Here is a 6000-nt window from a genome sequence, read left to right as displayed (position 1 = left end):
TTGTTCTCATTGATTTCCATGAATTGTTTAAGTTCTTCTTTGATTTCCTGGTTGACCCAAACATTCTTGAGCAGAGTGGTCTTTAGCCAAGTGTTTGAATTTCTGCCAAAATTTTTCTTGTGATTGAGTTCTAGTTTTAAAGCATTGTGGTCTGAGAATATGCAGGGAATAATCTCAGTCTTTTGGTATCGGTTGAGACCTGATTTGTGACCCAGTATGTGGTCTATTCTGGAGAAAGTTCCATGCGCGCTTGAGAAGAATGAGTATTCTGTTGTTTTAGGGTGGAATGTTCTGTAAATATCTATGAGGTCCATCTGGTCCAACGTATCATTGAAAGCTCTTGTTTCCTTGTTGATTCTCTGCTTAGATGATCTGTCCATTGCTGAGAGTGGAGTATTGAGGTCTCCTACAATTAACGTATTGTTATTAATATGACTCTTTATTTTGGTTAACAGTTGGCTTATGTAGATGGCTGGTCCCATGTTGGGGGCATAGATATTTACAATTGTTAGATCTTCTTGTTGGATAGACCCTTTAAGAATGATATAGTGTCCTTCTTTGTCTCTAATTACAGACTTGAGTTTAAAATCTAATTTGTCTGATATAAGAATTGCTACCCCAGCTTTCTTTTGAGGTCCGCTGGCATGGAAGATGGATCTCCATCCCTTCACTTTCAGTCTGGATGTATCTTTAGGTTCCAAATGAGTCTCTTGTAGGCAGCATATGGATGGGTCCTGTCTTTTTATCCAATCTGTAACCCTGTGCTGTTTTAGGGGAGCATTTAAGCCATTCACATTGAGAGTAATTATTGAAAGATATGAATTAATTGTCATCATGTTGCCTGTGAAGACGTTGTTTTTATAGATTGTCCCTGTAAATTTCTGTTGTATATCACTCTTGGGGTCTTTCTCCTTTTATAGAACCCCCCTTAATATTTCTTGCAGGGCTGGCTTAGTGGTCACATATTCTTTCAGTTTCTGCCGGTTGTGGAAGCTCTACATCTCTCCATCCATTCTAAATGAAAGCCTTGCCGGATAAAGTATTCTTGGCTGCATGTTCTTCTCATTTAGTACCCTGAATATGTCTTGCCAGGCCTTTCTGACTTGCCAGGTCTCTGTGGATAGGTCTGACATTATTCTGATGTTCCTTCCTCTGTACGTAAGGAATCTCTTCCTCCTAACTGCCCTTAAGATGGTTTCCTTGGTTCTAAGATTTGCAAGTTTTACTGTTACATGCTGGAGTGTTGGCCTATTTTCCTTGATCTTGGGAGGGGTCCTCTCTGCCTCTAGGACACGAATGTTTGTTTCATTCCCCAGATTAGGGAAGTTCTCAGCTACGATTTGCTCAAATACATCTTCTAGTCCTCTCTCTCTCTCCACTCCCTCCGGGATTCCAATTATTCTGACATTGGAACACTTCATGGTGTCACTTATTTCTCTGATTCTATTTTCATGGATTCTGAGTTGTTTTTCCCTGACCTCCTCTTTTCCCTTTTTATCTATTATATTGTCTTCCAGGTCGCTTATTCATTCTTCTGCCTCACTTACCCTAACTGTTAGATTATCTAGATTGGATTGGATTTCATTGATAGCATTTTTAAGTTCTGCCAATTCAGCTTTCATTTCTGCCCTTAGAGACTCTATGTTGTCATTAATTGATTTCTCCATTCTAGCCATTGTCTTCACAATTGCTAGCCTGAATTTCATCTCCGACATCTTGGTTATATCTGCATCTATTTGTAAATCTGCAGCATAAGTCATAATCTCTGAGTCTTTTCTATTTTGGGGGCTCCTCCTCCTAGTCATTCTGTTGATGAGTGTTTGAGAGAATGTATAGAGTCCAAATTATTGACCAGAACCCAAGTAAGATGCACCTGTTTTCCTGGGACATTAGGGGTTGCTGGCCTCTTGTTTTCCCAGCCTGTCTTCTGCAAGAGGGGCCTGCCACGCTGTTACTCAGGCAACCCTGTTTGGGCGGAGTTGCCCTGCCCCCCCTGTGGTGGGGGATGGGCTCAGGGGGGATCAGTCTTTGGGGCTTTTGTTCTTTGGCAGCTTTCCCTGGTGGCTTTCCGCGTCTCTTCCGCGAGTCAGAGCAGAAGAGACTGTTTCTAACCCTCTGCCTCAGAGCAGAGAGACCGCAGTCTGTTCTTCAGTGAGCACTCCAGGCCACACCATCTCCGTTTCTGTCCGTGCTGCTATAAATAGCAGCGTCCTGGGTTGTGCACCCCTCCGCAGTGCTCCCAGTCCTGCCTCCAGTTCAGGGCTCGTCTCTGCCCTTTGTGCTTCTAAAACTGCCAGCTGCTCCCAGTTCGCCCGCGCGACCCCGCAGCTCCAGGTTTCCGCCGCAGGGGCTGCCCTAAAGTCCTTTCCCCACTGCTACCAGTCTGCGAGTCTGCCCCCTACCCAGCATGTGAGGTTGTCGCTCACTGGTGGTGTAGGATCCCCATGGCCAGGCACCCTCCCGCTGTTGTTTATCCTCTGATATCTGCCCACGGAATCAGGGCTCCCCGCTTCGTACCTCAAAACCAACCGCCTGCGATATTCTGCTTGTAGAGATCCAGATCTTCTTACATCTCAGGCTGGTTTCGTGGGTGCTCAGAGTGGTCTGGTAGATACCCAGCTCAATTCCGGGGACCAGTTGGAATAGGGTCCCCTACTCCTCTGCAATCTTTCAATAACCCAAAGGTGGTCTTTCTAGAACCAATACCTGTTGTATAATGAAATGTCTGCTTCTTCTTAGTCTCCGAAGAGATCTGTAGCTCACCAAGACTCTGCCAGATGGAAAACTGTGAAGCCAACTGCCTTAAGGACTCTGTGGAATATGTCAGCCAGGTCAGTGGTTGATTATAAGAGGATGTAACTCAGGAAAAGCCAAATGGAAGAGTTAGGCAGGGCAAGGTCTGGAGAAATGGCACACAGCTTCCCTGCCCTCTCCAGGCCGCCATTCTCCCCAAATCTCCATGTGTTCACCAACCGGAAGCCTGAATTTTTTTATTAAAAAATTTTTTCCCTTCTTTGGATTTATTGAGATTCTTGGACTTGAAGATTGATCTTTTCTAACAATCCTGGGAATTTCTCCACTATTATTATATACTTTGAATGTTCTTTTCTTCATTCTATTACTTCCTTATGAAACTTCAATTTGAACTTCCATTAGACTTTATCTTCAGTTCCTCCTAACCTGTCTTACTAATTTTGCATCCTGTGCTGCACTTTACTCTAATTTCCTTATATATATCTTCCAGTTTTAAAATTTTCTCTTCATATATGTCTAATCTGCTGTTTTATTTGTGTATTGCATTTCTAATTGCAGTTACTAAATATTTTACTTTCTAGATATTCTTTTTGATTCATTTTAAAACTTGCAAAGATCATTATTTACAGTCTCTTGTTCCCTCATATTTTTAAGCTTTTTTATTAGTTCCTAAATTTTCTGTAAGATAATTCTAGAAACTAAAATCTTTGTGTTGTCTATTGCTTTGATTGGTTCTCACTCATGGTGACTTATTTCCTTGTGTGTTTTGTGATTTTGATTGTGGACTGCTAAATTTTATTAAAACATTATTGTGGGAATTGCTTGAGGTCCTGGATCACAGTGGAATTTCTCCAGAAAGGATTTGTGTTTACTTCTGCCAGTCTCCTTCTAGAGGCAGATTATATTTCTTGTTCACCTCGCATTATGGGCATAAGCCCTTTGATGCTCCCACCTTACACAGTGTACTACTCTTAGATATCCCACTTTAGATGGGCCCTAGGCTTTCTGGCCTGTCCCATACCCTGTGCAGCCATCTATTGGAAACATAAGGTCTCTAAGGTCTTGGCAGAGATCCTTTAGGTAAAAGCTGGTTCCAACACTTTTCCATTCAAGGGTTTCTGTTTTGTCTTTATCTGTAGAGTTCTCAGAGCTTTTTAAATGTTTTAATTTTCCATCTTTTATTTTTATTTTATCTTTGTTAAGAGAGAAAGAGAGGGGGAGAGGCAGAAAGAGAATCTTAAGCAGGCTCCATGCTCAGTGTGGAGCCTGACACAGGGCTCAATCTCACAACCCTGAGATCATGACTCAAGCTGAACTCAAGAGTTTGTTGCTTAACTGACTGAGGCACCCAGGTGCTCCTAATTCTTCATCTTTTACAATTTTATCCAGTATATTAGTTGTTTCAACTGCAAAAAAATGTCAAGGTATCTAACTCTCCATACTGATGGAAATGTTGCTGCAGGGTCTTCTTTAAGCTCACATTTTCTAACAAAAAAACCATATTCCATTCTCTGTTAGCATTTTAATTCTGAGATGTATGTGTGTGTGTGTTTATATATATATAAAATCACTTTTTTCCCTGTACTGACTCCTGACTCTAAGAAGAGCTTGTGAGCCTCTAATTAACAGTCTTGTGAAAAAGCTTTTTCTCCTGAGATAACATTTATTTACACAAAAACTTAATGAAAGGAGTATAGCAATTAAAAACATTTTCTTGTGATAAAACTGAAGGTTGAGAATAGTCTTAAAACATAAGATTAAATATAAATTTAAATTCGTGTTTAGGAAAAGGGACACGGTCTTCAAACTTATACTTGTGTTATATCTCTTTTTCTATTTCTGTAACCATAAAGATGTCTCTTGATAGTATTTGTTAAATTATCTTGTAGACATGTAAACTTCAACATTTGAATGTTGTCTTCCATATCATGTAACTGTAACTCTCAAGCCTTGTTAATTAATTGTCATGTAAACTTTACTTGTGAAATTCTAGTCTTTAACAGTTCTATATGTTTCTAAATTTCTTTCTTTGCTGATGTTTTTATCAGGCTCGCTTTGCCTGCTTCTTCTCCCTTTGGCCACAGGATTATTAATAAAATCCCAGACTCTAACAGATTCTTTGTCTTAAATTAAGTGTTATAAAGATTATTATTTTTTTTCTATGAAGCCCACAGCGAGTTCAATGTCCATTCTCTCAACTGAGTAAAGGCAGAAGCTGTGTCTTACTCATTTCTGGGTCTCCTTAACCCTCTCCCCCACTAAGTGCTTTATAATTTAGTAGGAACTTAAGATATATATATAGTGAATAGAGTAGAAACATAAGAAAAAAACCTGTCAAAATCCAAGTTTTTGAATGGAGATTAAATCTGTTGTTGAGGCTACCTGGCTTTCTTTAGGGTGAGAGACATCTGAGTGGGACCCTGTGGTGGCAAGTTTGGGTTCAGAGCCTAAGGGATCATAAGGTGACCTCCTGCCTCTCAGACCACTCCTCTGACTCTCCCTCCTTTAGGACACTTGGCTGCAAACAGCTACAGCCCACAGGTGACCAGAGTGTGGATAATGAGACTGGGCCACTGCAGGGGGCTAGGGAGTGAGTTGGCCCCATGCTTGTCATCCCTGTATGATGGCTTTGTGGTCCTGGAGAAGCTGCAAGCCTGTGACTGCTGCCACCTCCCATCCGGTTCAGCCAGGCTCAGTGTTTTGTTCCCTCCAATTAACTGTGCATAACAACAAGGAGTGAAACCAAGTGATTTAAGCAATAATTTATCATATTCAGTTCACCATTAACAGCCATCTAGTGTTTCCTTTGCCCTTTTAAATGAGTCTTTGTTCTGGTGCTCAGCTCTTCTGTGTATTCCATATGCTTTTAGTGAGCCTTTCCCTCCCTCTCTCCCGCCCTCCTCCTGCTTTCCTCAAGCTCTGAAGCACAAGTGTCTTTCTGGAAGCAGCTGAGACATCTCTCATCTAGCTTCCTTCATTCCATTTAATAGGGAGCTTGAATGTTAATTTATGAGCATGAACTCCAAGCTGGGTGCTGCTTGATGCAAGGGAAGAGGACACAATATTTGCCCTGGACCAACCTTCAATGTAACTGGGGTGATGAGGCTCATCCAACATGAAATGGTCAAAGGAGGAAGTGGGGGACAGTCGATGTCACCAAAGTAAGACCTTGCTATGAGAAAAGCTCCCTAGAGGAGAGGGCTTCAGCTGAGTTCTGAATATCGGTGTGGATTCTGAGGAGAGGGC

This window comes from Mirounga leonina, unplaced genomic scaffold (genome assembly GCF_011800145.1).
Source record: "Mirounga leonina isolate KUSES-001 unplaced genomic scaffold, KU_Mleo_1.0 Mir_115, whole genome shotgun sequence".
In the NCBI taxonomy this organism is placed as follows: domain Eukaryota; kingdom Metazoa; phylum Chordata; class Mammalia; order Carnivora; family Phocidae; genus Mirounga; species Mirounga leonina.
Note: the sequence above shows the minus strand (reverse complement) of the source record.